At 48.5% G+C, this 12,954-nt stretch overlaps 1 pseudogene; it reads left to right on the forward strand.

Annotated features, from left to right (window-relative positions):
• The first annotated feature begins 1,810 nt into the window (after nt 1–1,810).
• Nucleotides 1,811–12,355, forward strand: LOC117799987 (annotated as a pseudogene).
• Nucleotides 12,356–12,954: the final 599 nt, after the last annotated feature.

The following is a 12,954-nucleotide window of genomic DNA, read 5'->3' on the forward strand; positions in this document are numbered from 1 at the left end:
TTTACTCATATGTGGAATTTAAGAAACCAAACAGATGAACATGGGGAAGGGAAGGAAAAATAAATAAAATAAAATAAAATAAAATAAAATAAAATAAAATAAAATAAAATAAAATAAAATAGTAAAACCGAGAAGGAGGCAAAACATAAGACACTTAGTTCTAGGAAACAAACTGAAGGTTTGCTAGAGGGGAGGTAGGTGGGGGGATGGAGTAATTGGGTGATGAGCATCAAGGAGGGCACTTGATGTGATGAGCACTGGGTGTTGTATGCAACTGAGGAATCACTAAATTCTACCCCTGAAACTAATAATACACTCTATGTTAACTAAATTGAATTAAAAAAATTTTTGCGATTTGGTGATGTACTTTAAAGAAACTAATTCTAAATCTTCTCTTAGTGATATCAATAGTTACACAATGCATAACAGACAACTATTAAATAGCTTCAGAGAATACAGGCTAAAGTAGTTCATAAAGTGTAAAGAATTATACAAATGTTACTTTAATCTAGTTCTTAAAAATCTATTATTTGGACTATCCATAGCAATGTTCTCTTCCCCAATTGCAGGCTAATTTTAGGGTAACTAGTAAAGTCAACACAATAGGATATTGGGAACAGACAATATAAAATAAAAGTTTCTATCATTCACATTATCCATATCTTTTCTCCATTTAATTAAAATGAAGTTAAAGGTTGATAGTATTTATACATTGCCTGTTTTTATGGGTCCTCTTTCAATATGCAATTACATAATCATAAATATATGATTATATAAATATAGCTGTGTACAAATACAATACAACAAAGGAAAGCCCCACGAAAAGTTTATTTTCACACCAATTGTGTTTAGGTCTCTATGAAAGCTTGCCCTCTGCTTGCGTAATTCTTCCGCATTCTGTATTTTGCAAAGCATTAGACTTTTGGCAGTAGGATTTGATGTTGATGGAATTGTGAGATGTCTGAGCTCTGAAATTATGTTATTGTTGCTATTATTTTTCACAGATACCATATTCAGGACTTTTATACCTATTTATAAACCCCTGACTCCTTCTTTACAAATACTTGTTGATGGGCTTTTTTTTTGCTCCATTCATTAACATTGGCTCATTAGCCTTCTTCCCAGAGCACTGCCAGCAAACGTTTGAGCTCTTGCTCCATTTCAGACCCCAGCACCTTGGCTTTACTGAAAGGACTTTCACAGTTCAGCCTGAAAATAGCATTGATAATATTTTTAGCTGCCCTGTTGAATTGACAGTTATAACATTCACTGGAACTTGTAGTGCTCATGACGTGTACAGTACGGACATGGGGTGTGTAGTATGTATAGTCACACGCAACGATGCACAGTGGCTCACACTCCTCATAGATGTCTGTCAGACTCAAATATTTTAGAAAATTCTGTATAATGGTCTTCCTAATCTATGTCTCTATTGAAGTAGATTCTAATAGAGTTAAAGGTTATGGACTAGATAAATTAGGTCCAAGTTAAATTTATGGTTGAAAATAATTAGAGAGGCATGTCACCCTCACACCACATTTTTATTTGATGTCTGCCAGCAGAAAGTGAAGAGGCTCTTAATCTTTTTTTTTTTTTTTTAATGCCATGGACTTCACTGGCAGTGTGGAAAAGCCTTTGCAGCCCTTCAGAATCATCTTTCTAAATGCATAAACTACATAGGGTTTGGAAGCAATGCCAGTCCATGTCTCCACCATTGGTGGCAGCGGGTAGCTGCAGTGTGGGAGACACTGGAAGATGTGGCAATGCAGTTTTCTGCCACTGGACTGAGCCTTGACCTGCAGCGCGAGGGATGCGGGCAGACGTGCCAGTGGAAGAAGGGGTGAGTGCAGGGCGAGAGGCGCTAGATGTGCCAGTGCAGCTCGCCGACGTGGAGGCCGTGCAGGGTGAGACGATGGAAGACGCGGCAGTGTAGAGCTATACGCTGGAGGACCGTCACTGCAGGCAGTGGTGAGCTTCAGTGTGAGACACTGGGAGGCCTGCAAGTACAGCTCACCGCCCCTGGGTGCAGTGTGAGCGGCTGTGCGAGACCCTGGAAGCCGTGCCTGTGCCTCCTGCTGCCACTGCAGGCAGTGGTGAGCTGCCCTCAGCCAAAAAATAGGAAGCCGTGACAGTGCAGCGTGTTTCTCCCAGGGGCAGTGGTGAGCGGTAGTCTCTCTTCTCCCAGGCAAGGCGTGACGGTACTAACTCCCAAAGCCATTTACCAACTCAGAATTGTACCCCGTGTCAGAGGGATTGGTGGTAATGTACTGTTAGGATCATGCAGGAAGGTCCTCCAGGTGGGGGCCTGGAGGTGGACGTAAACCAGACCCCACTCAAGTTGAATTTGGAACAGATGAGTTGAGGGTTTCTTTGGAAGAGTAATTTCGCTTTTCCACAAAAGGCAATGTCATTGGTCCACTTTAGAATGAAGATAATGGCTACTAAGAAACAAGTATGAGTTTCCCCTTCTCCCAGAAACCGCAGCAGGTGTGCAGGCTTTAGGTCCGAGGTGCCACCTTCTCCCCAGCTGACAACACTTCTCTGCTCTGGCCCCACGAGACCCGAGGTTTTGAACGTCAGCATCTGAGTCAGGCAGCTTGTCACAGGACGCCAGCGTTCAGAGAGAGCACAGGTACATTTGGCGAAATGTCCTATCTATGTCAGGACTGGAGGTAAAACCTCTCATTATCCCAAAACCTTCTGGGTTTTTCTCTCTTCTCTGGTTGAGCCACAGAGTCATACTTAAGTAGCTCTCAGCATTCTGGATTTGGTGCAAGAGTTCATTTCCCTGCAAATAGAAGATTGCAGGGGGTCACATTTTCTCTGTTCATTTATTGCTTACGAACGTATTTGGAATATCTGTTTCCTAGGAAATCTCTTTTATTAGAAAGGGAAGGTGAGATTCACTCTGTGTGTGTTTGTAACATATAATTTGTTCCTTCATCTAACTGTTTATAGTGGTGGTGGGTGGGGGAGGCAAATGAGGAAACAGACTCAACCTTAGCACTCACCGAGGCTCAGGTGGAGAGCTGGCAGAGAACCTCCTTCTGGGCCACCAGCCTCAGCCAACACACACAGCCTCATCGTCTGTCCCTGTCATTCCAATTCAGACTGTCAGAGCTGCCAGGCTGAGATGTTTGGTGGTGCTTCTTTCCTTGTACGCGTGTAAAGTTTCAAACCTGAGGTGATGGACATGACAGGTCCTGAGAACATCTGTTACTCTTTTCTTTCCTGCTCTTCTTTTTATCAGTAAAGTGAATCGGACCTGCTAGTGGAAGGAGCTATCTGTGCATTTTTAATTCCTGGTTTAATTAAACAATGGGAAAACAGTCTTCTGAAATAGTAAAGGAATCCTTTGTGGGTGTTCATGTTTTTCTCTTCCGTGAACCACATTCTGATATTAGAAATTATTTGTTAAAGTAAAACAGCCTCAGAGCTGTCACAGGGTTTGGTGGCCTTTGTGAGAGGGAGAAAGGGAGAAGGAGTGTGGGTTCTTTAGGAGCTCGGGGAGTGCCACATTGTGCTCCCAAAGGAAATGGAGCCTCCTGTCAGCCTTCCCGGGGCAGGGGCGGTGGGGGGTGCTGCTTACCTGGAGGCCCATCCTGGGCTCTGGAAGCTTGACCTGGTGAGTCACTTGCGACTTGAGCTGGGGAATTGATGAAGAAAACAGAATGAATGCTGGGGGTTGCCTGTATCCTTTGGACTCAGACAACTTCATGTAGCAAAGGAACTCTTCACCCCTGAGGCGTGTCAGGATCCCTGAGGGTGTGGGGTTTGCTTCATGGGCTGAGGTTGTGTCTTCATCCTTATCTGGACCAGAGCCATGTTGTCTGGCTGTGGAGATCCAGACCCTTAGGTGACCATGTCATCATCATCATTATCATTATTATTATTTATCATCATCATCATCATCATTATTATTTTAACAAAGCAATAGAGACATTGACTTTGAGATAAAAATACTGAAAGGAACAACACAAGGTCAAATATATACGTGATGATTGAACTTGTGGTGTCTCTCACTGGTGTGGGTCTTGTAGGGCTGCCCAAATGAGAAAGACCAAGGAATTCTATGTGGTTAGAAGTGTGCTGTGCACAGGGTGTGTTTTATTCAATCTGTTGACTTCTCTCTCTGAAGGGAAAATAGAGTGGTGTCTTGAGCTTGGTTTCTGATCGGAAGGACTGGGAGGCCAGTGAATGGAAAGAGCAGTTTTCAGGCTGACATGGTGCTCGGTGCCCAGTGAGCGAAGGTTGGAAGCTGGGACTCAGAAGCATTGGTGGTCAGGGAGGATGTTGTCCGAGTTTGCAGCACATTGAGTCACTTGGCTGGTCTGCCTAATTGGGCCAGTTTCTGCCTTTCTAAGGGCAGCTTGAAAGTGGCTTGCAACCCTAGGGATTTGCGGAGTGGTCTGCATGGAACCCCTGTGTGGGCCAGTGTAGACACAACCCAGGGAATTCCAGAGCTAATGATGAGCACGTGTTGAGGCTGGAGTTTGCTTCTCGGTGACAAGGATTGAGCCACAGTGCAAAGAAGTCTCTGGGTTTTAGGACTCACTGAGCGGGTGCGAGCCTGGCAGGGTGGTCGGATCAGATGTCTGTTTCCCAGAACCTTGGCCAGAGGGAGATTTAGGCCCTGGGAAGTGTCTCTGCTCAGCTTTCTCAGATGAGCTCCTCAGGCAAGGGGAGGAAGCGTGTGTGCTCACCTGTCATCGAGGAAGGTGTCTGGTTTCAGGTTTCCGTGTGCAGGTGGATTCCTCATATGGCTCCCCTTCCTGATGGTGTTCAGGGTGCAGGAGGTGGGTGGACCCCTTGTCCTGGGCATCCCAGCTGTGGAAGTGTCCTGGGGAACCTTTTCCCCCGGGGATTTGGAGCACGACATTGGGGGGGGTGTCAATGGTGAAGCCGTCAGTTTATGCCTCAGTTTCTTCCCTGCCGAGATGGACTAGAGACTCCATAAGTGCTGTGGAAATATAAAGCAGGAGACAGGGCTGGGGGTGCCGAAGGGGAGGTGGGGGTGGTGTTTGCTCTTCACATAGGGGCCAGGTGGTACTTCACTAGGAGGGTGATACTTGAGTAAAGATCTAAAGAAGGTGAGTGAGATCACATCGAAAGCATTGTAAACTGAAGGGAAAGCATGTGCAAAGGCCCCGGGGCAGGAGCATAGCAGGTGTACGTACGCAGGAGCAGAAAGAAGGCCCTGCAGCCACAGCAGACAGCTTAGGACATGACCTCAGGGTGGTGACAGAGTGTGACAGAAAGTCATTGCAGGGCTGTGACCCCATGGGACCCTGTTTCGCTGGGCCATCCTGGCTGCAGTGTTGAGAACAGATGCCAGAGGGTTGAGGATGGGTAAGGGAGGTCAATGATGTTGCTTTTCCAGGAACTCAGGCAAGAGATGGGCTCCAGTGTGGACCAGACAGGTGGCCTTGGAAGGAGTGGTTAGACCTATTTTGGGTACATTTTGAAGATGGCGCTCACAGGATTTGCTGATGGGTTAGATATTAGGAGCAGGAGAAAGGAGGAATTGGGGTAACTCCCAGCTGTTGTGGGTTGTCCTGATCAAGGGGAAGGAAAAGGTTTCTGGGGGTAGGATTAGTCCGTGTTCCGCATGCTGAGGCAGGTGCCTTTCCCGGTGGATCTGCTGAGGTTTGTGTCCGGGAGAACCTTTCACATCTCCTCCTTCAGCAAGGCTCAAGTACAAGTATCCCCCACTTTTTAAACGTTCACACTAAGACACTTGGCTTTCTTGAAAGATCTACGTTATTACCCGGCTTCAGTAAGAGGAAGAGACCTGAAGAGGATTTCCCTCTTATGAAAAAAGTCGAACAGTGAGAATCGCGTTCAGCATCTGTTTTGGGGAGAAGCACGACAGAGGCAGCGTGCACCCCAACCAGCTTCTTCTACTGGGAACTGCTCTCCGCATCCAGCCACCAGCACTTTGAATTGTGTCTGTGAGCCTCTGCTGTGCTTTATCTTCATTTATGCTGGGCCTCTGTTAGAAATTTGTGTCCTGAGGCCTAAGAAAAGCCAAAGAGAAGGAATTTTAGAGTCTGAGCACACTCTCTAATTTTTCCATGTAAATTAATGGTCATTCCTTCTTTACACCATTTCTGCTGTGCAAGGTTTCTCAGGAGCCCTGTACTTTCAAAGAGTAGGGAAACCTATACCCCCATCCTGCGGGGTTAGTTTTAGTCTCCATGCTGGACAGAACATTTCATGACTGTCGGATTTTCTCACTCAGACACTGCGCCTTTGACCACCTTCACCCGTTTCTACCACCCCATCCCCAAATCTGGCACCTACCAATCTGCTCTCAGTATATATGTGTTCAGGATTTGTTTATTCCACGTGGAATGCACATGAGAGCATCTAGTATTTGTCTTTCTGTGTCTGAGTTACTTGGCATAAGGCCCCCAAGGTCTATGTTTCTATGTCTGGTTATTGTGAATAATGCTGCTGTGAATGTGGGAGTGCATCTGTCTTTTTGAGGCAGTATTTTTGTGTTCTCCAAATCAATACTCAGTAGAGCCATTACTGGGTCATGTGGTAGTTGTATTTATTTTTTCAGGAACCTCCATACCGTTTGTCACAGTGGCTGCACCCATTTCCATTCCCACCAACAGTGCACAGGGTCCCCTCGTCTGCACACCCTTGACCACACCTGGTGTCTGTCTCTGGGACAATTGCTGTTCCAACAGTTGTGAGGTGATAGCCGATTGTGGGTTTGACTTACGTTTCCCTGACGATGATTAGTGATGTTGAACAACTTTTTCTGTCTGTTGGCACCTGTGCGCCATCTTTGGAAAGTATCTATTCACATATTCTCCCCATTTTTTATACAGTTATTTTTTTGTTTTGATTTGTATGAGTGTTGTGTGTATTTTGGATATTAGCCTCTTCTCACACATATGATTTGCAGATATTTTTTTCTTATTGGGTCGGTCACCTTTTAAGTTTCTGATGGTTTCTTTTGCTGTGTGGAAGATTTCAGTTTGCTGTTGTTCCACTTGTTTATTTTTGCTTTTGTTACCTTTGCATTTGGTGTCCGATCTGAAGACTCTTTGCCAAAACCAATGTTGAGAGACTTAGTACCTGTGTCTTCTTGGAGGTTTATGGATTCAGGTCTTATGTTCAAATCATTCATCCATTAAAAATTTTGTGTGTGGTGTAAGAAAGTGACCCAGTTCTATTCTTCTGCATTTAGTGCCCAGTTTGCCTGTTACCGCTCACTGAAGAGACAGTCCTTCCCTCATGGCATATCTTCTGCTGCTGTGTCGTAAGTTAGGACCATCTATGTGTGGGTTAGTTTCTGAGCTTTCTGTTCTGTTCCACTGACCTGATGTCTGTGTTTAGGCCAGTACCATCCTGTTTTGATGACTACAGCTTTGTAATCTAGCTTGAAATCCAGGAGTGTGTTGACTGCATCTTTCTTTCTCCAGTTGCTTTGGGTATTTGGGGTCTTTTGGGATTCCATACAAGTTTTAGGATTGTCTTCTATCTCCTCGAATAATGCCACTGGAATTCAGATAGGGATTTCAACACATCTGTCGATTGCTTTGGGTACGATAGACATGTTCACCTAATTAACTCTTCCAGGTAAGGAGCATGGCCTATGCTTCCATTTGTTTGTGTTGCCTTCCAAATCTTTGACCCATACATTCTGCCCCCCCCGACACACATGTTTTTCATTTCTTTTCTGCCATGTGTTGAGCGTACCATGTCTTTCTCATTCTTGGTTACTTTTATTCCTAGATTTTTTTTTGATGCAATTGTAAATGGCATTGCTTTTTTAATTTCTCTTTGCGAAAGTGCGTCACCAGTATACAGAAATGCAAGAAGTTGGGTCATCTGGGGGGCTCCATAGGTGAAGCATCTGCCTTCAGCTCAGGTCATGAACCCAGAGTCCTGGGATTGAGCCCCGTGTTGGGCTCCCCGCTTAGCGAGGGTCTGCTTCTCCCTCTTTCTGACACTCCCCCTGCTCGTGCTTTTTCTCTTCCTGTCAAATAAATAAATAAAATCTGAAAAAAAATAAATGCAACAGGTCTCTGTATATTGACTTTATATCCTGCAGCCCTGTTCTCACGGTGTCGGTTCTTCCCTGAGCGCAGAGTGTCTTCCGGTCTCCGCGAGCCTCCCTCGACATCAGTCATCAGTGTCTCCTGGGTGTCCGAGGACAGGGCTGTCTGTCTCCCTCGACATCTGTCATCAGTGTCTCATGGGTGTCTGAGAGCAGGGCTGTCCCCTGTTGAGTATTTCACTGAGGAGGAGGAGGAAGTTGAGAGGGTTGTTCTGGAGGAAAGTCCCCTGGAGAGAAGCGGGGTTGGAGTGAAGGAGGGTTCTCACCTGCCTGAGCTGTAGGGGTGGTGATTTCTGGGAGGAGGTGAAACCTGCGTCTTCCCCTTTGGGGCCTGTGACTGATGAGTCTCTGCTGTGGAGCTTCTAATGTGGGGTCTGTGATTGACAGTTGTTCATGTAATTGACACTGAGTGGTTGGCTCCCCTCCCAGCGCCCCTTCTGGCGACCCCAGTCCACTTGACTGAGCCTTCCCTTCATGCATTTTCACAGTTCTAACCAGTTTTTGGTGGAGCATTGTGGAAAATTCGAATTCCAGATCCCGCTGCTTCTCCTGCACCCGAGACACAGGTGCCGCCAATGTCATCCTCCCATGAGTCTCTTGCTAACGTGTGGCCTCCTACACTGGCAAGTGGCCTCTCCGTGGTGGGTGAACTGGGTCTGGGAGGACTTGGCCTCCATCAGGAAGCTTGATGTGGTCTCTGCTCCTGTGACCTGGTGCTGATGTGGTTGTTTGTAAGAGTACTTGACTCTGTGGTGATTTCAAGGTGCAGTGAACCTGTCACAGCAGCACAAATACCCTGGATCTCCACACTCAGACTCTCCAGCTGTCGTTTCTTTACCACATTTGCCACTTCACACGGATACTTCAGTGCGTTTTATCCCAAACAGGGACACGCTCCCGTGGAGCCACCACATAACCCTGAACAAGGAAATCATTGTGGTTTCCATATTATAACCCAGACCACAGGTCCACTTGAACTGTTGCCACCTGCCCCCCTGTCTGAAATGTCCTGCTCCATTCGGATCCAGTTTTATTCTTCTGCAACTGCTCCTGAGACTTTCCCGTATTTGCACAACCCTGATGGATTTAAGGAGCACAGATGGCTCCAATCTGGGTGGCTGGCTCCAATCTGGGTGGCCTTCTCTGGATGGCTTATGTCACTGGGGCTGTTTTCAGTGTCCGTCCACATGGTGACATGCATCAGTCCTTCATTTTTTCACTGTGACTAAACATAGTAACATTTACCACTTAAAACATTTCAGGTTCACAGTTCTCTGGCCTTAGCTGACTTCACAGGGTTGTACATCATTCTCCCAAGGGAGATCGTGTGCATGAAACACTAACTCCCTATTCCCCTTTCCTCTCGGCCCTGCAGCCACATTCAACTCTCTGTCTCTAGATACCTCATACGGTGGAATCACACAGTGTCTGTCCTTCTTTGAAAGCCAGCATCCGGTCCTTGTTCCTGATTTCAGAGTAGAGCTGTCAATCTTGAGACTTGAGCATGGTGTTTGCTACAGGATTATTGAAAAAAATTACCCTACTCCTGTTTTCAGGAGTGTTTATATCAGCAACAGACATTGGATTTTGGTTAGAACCTTTTCTGCATCAATTAATATAACCACGTTTTTATTTACAAATTTATTGTGGAGTATAACATTGCTTGTTTTCAGTATATTGAACAACTTTGAGATGTTTGTGAAGAGACAATTATGATGTACAATAGATTTAAGAGCTCTTGGTTTTGCAATTTTTCTGACCAGGCTTCTTACATCTATTTTATTTTATTTTATTTATTTATTTATTTATTTTTAAAGATTTTATTTATTTATGTGGCAGAGAGACAGAGAGCAAGAGAGGGAACACAGCAGGGGAAGTGGGAGAGGAAGAAGCAGGCTCCCAGCCAAGGAACCCGATGTGGGACTCAATCCCGGAATGCCGGGATCACGCCCTGAACCGAAGGCAGATGCTTAATGACTGCGCTACCCAGGCGCCCCCTTTACATCTATTTTAAGACAGGTGTAGGAATGTATTTGCTGATTTTGTGATGATTTCATTCGGGTCGGGTATTAGAGGTTAGCATTGGTGTTAGGGGTTGTTAGGGTTATGGTTGGGTTAGGGTTAAGGTTAGGGGTCTCCCTGTCCTCTTCCGCACAGAGCCCATTCTCCTCCAGTAACCAGAGTGATCTTTTCGACACATAACATTTGGGCCTCTGTGGTTGCTCCCCTCCTGCCCATCCTCTCCAGCCTCACCTCTCCCACCATGGCCTGCCCCTCTGTGGGCCACCCAGGGGTATGATTGTCCCACATGTGCCTCAGGCCTGAGTCCAAGACTTTGCATTCACTGTGCCCTCTGCCAGGGGCACTCTTCTCTCCCCCTGCTTCATGCCTGGCTTGTTTCCCCATTGGCTGGGCCCCGAATTGCCCCCTGATGACCTGACTCCTGTCTGCTGGTTGAATGTGCCTGTCCGCTATTTAAATGTAGTGCCCGCTTTCCCGATGTGAGCAATTTGCTAACCTGCCCGTGATGGGGCAGGCGTAAGGACATAGCCTTAGTGTCTGCACAAAAAAATCAGTCTCAGAGGGACTCACCAAACTTGTCTGATGATGGGGGAGCTGCTGTCCCTATGGTGGGGAGCAGGTAGTCCCCTCAAAGGGGGACCAGACATGTGAGGTGGTTGGACAAGACTCCCAACTTCTTGTCTGGGGAGATGTAGACCTGGACCTGGAAGCTTACACCCTTGGATTCAAGGCTGGGGCCTAAGCAAGCTCCTTCTTCTTCCAGAGGTCCTCTTTCCCCTTCCCTGACCATGGGCTGGACCTGATTCCTGACCGGGGGGAGCTCGAGGGTGACCCCTCCTAGGAATACCAGGGGTTTACTGGGGACCTTGTCAGCAGGATGCCCAGTAGCCTTGAAGGGAGGACCCTACAGGAGGTGGAGACAGCTCTGGGGGGGGCCGGTGACATCCCACTCAAAACCAAATGGGGCCGGTGGCCGACCCTGCTGGTTCTACCCAGACTGTAGGGCATAGAAACAAGGGCTGTGCCCCAAGGTGCTCTGCTCCTGGCAGGTGGCGACAGGACCTGGGGGTTTGCCCGGGAGCTCAGTGCAGGGGGAGTGTTCCTGGCTCCAGCATGCTAGAGCCCATGTGGGGCTGCATGGGCTTCCAACCTCTTAAGCCTTAGGCACCCTTTTGTAAGATGGGGTGCTGACAGCCCCCATCTCTGGGAGCAGAAGGTAGGGAGGCCCCATGGGCAGACTCACTCAGGAGAGGCCAGGAGAGTGGCTGTTGCTTAAAGCAGCCCAGGGCCTGCCCCTTGAAGAAGGTACACAGGTCTATGGCCCTCAGCTTCGGGGTCCTGCTGCCAGCCTCTGGCAGTGACCCTCCTCTCACCCTGTCCCCTGTCCCTGTCGCTATGTGGTCTTCCTGGAGCTGTTCCTGCAGACAGCAAAGAAGCACTTCATGGTGGGACACAGGGTCACCTACTAGGTCTTCACTGACCAGCTGGCTGCTGTGCCCCGTGTGCCCCTCTGTGAGGGCTGGAGGGCGGTGGTCCTTATGGTGGACACAGTGTCACCTAGTACGTCTTCAGCGATCAGCCAGCTGCCGTACCTGTGTGCCCCTCCGTGAGGGCCAGTGGGTGGTACTCCTCATGGCGGACACAGGGTCACCTAGTACGCCTTCACCAACCACCAGCTGCCGGGCCTGTGTGCCTCTCTGGGAAGGCCGGAGGGTGGTGGTCCTCGAGGTCCGCAGCGCCCCGCGCTGTCAGGATGTGTCCATGCAGCACATGGCGATGATCAGCCGCTTCTGTGAGCAGCGCTTCCTCCGTGAGGTGGACGACCTGGTGTGCGCCATGTGGACGTGAAGTTCCATGACCACGTGGGTGTGGAGATCCTGTCCCCCCTTTGTCACCCTGTACCCCAGTTTCTACTGGGTGGCCAATGAGAACTTCAGCTACGTGCGCCGGCCGCAGTCCCAGGGCCACGTCCCCAGGGGCTAGGGCAACTTTTACCATATGGGGGCCTTTTTGCAGGGGGGGCAGTGGTGGAGGTTCACTGACTGACATTGGCCTGTCACCAGGCAATGGGGGTCGACCTGGCCAATGGGATGGAGGCCATGTGGCTGGACGAGAGCCACCTGAACCACAAGCCCACCAAGCCCTGGAGGCCACGTGGGACCTGAGGCTGCTGGGCTGCCCTCCCCCCACCCAGGTCATAAAGATGCTGAGATTCAGGCAGTGCCCAAGAATCACCAGGACATCCAGAACGCATGAAGGGCTTGCCCCATCTCTGTCAGCATTGCCTCTCTGAGCGGAGCCATAGAGCATGTTCCTTCTTCTGTCCCCTCGACTGTGGAGTCCAGCACTGCCCACTTGGGCATGTCCAGGGCCCCTAGCCACTCCCATGCACAGGAGGCCTGCCTGGGGCACAAGTTCCTTTCTTTGTGGTCAGTGCATTTCAATCATTTCTGGGTCATTTGCAGCTGCGAACGGCTCCAGTTTTATGTGGAATGTTTTTCTGTGTCAATGCTGAGCAACCATCTTTAAAAAGAACAATTGAGGGAAAAGGTTTTCTCCCTGGTTCTAAACAGACATCGCCTGGTGGGCTGGGAGTGGCCCTGCAGCAGCCTTGGAGCCAGAATGGGTTCTGGCTGGGTCTTCCTCCCAGTCCCTGCACCTTGCAGCAGCCATGGGCCTTCAGGGTCAGGGGTGCGCCGAGCCACCTCTCAGACCCCCGGTCCCCTGACCGCCAGAGGCTGTGACTGCTAGCACGGCCTCCAGGAGCATGGGGCCCTCTGGGTTATTTCTGGTTCCTGCCTTGGTTTTAAATGGCTATTTCTGTGCTGGTGTTTGTGAGATGTGGGCACTGGCTC

This window comes from Ailuropoda melanoleuca, unplaced genomic scaffold (genome assembly GCF_002007445.2).
Source record: "Ailuropoda melanoleuca isolate Jingjing unplaced genomic scaffold, ASM200744v2 unplaced-scaffold6165, whole genome shotgun sequence".
NCBI classification, from domain to species: Eukaryota; Metazoa; Chordata; class Mammalia; order Carnivora; family Ursidae; genus Ailuropoda; species Ailuropoda melanoleuca.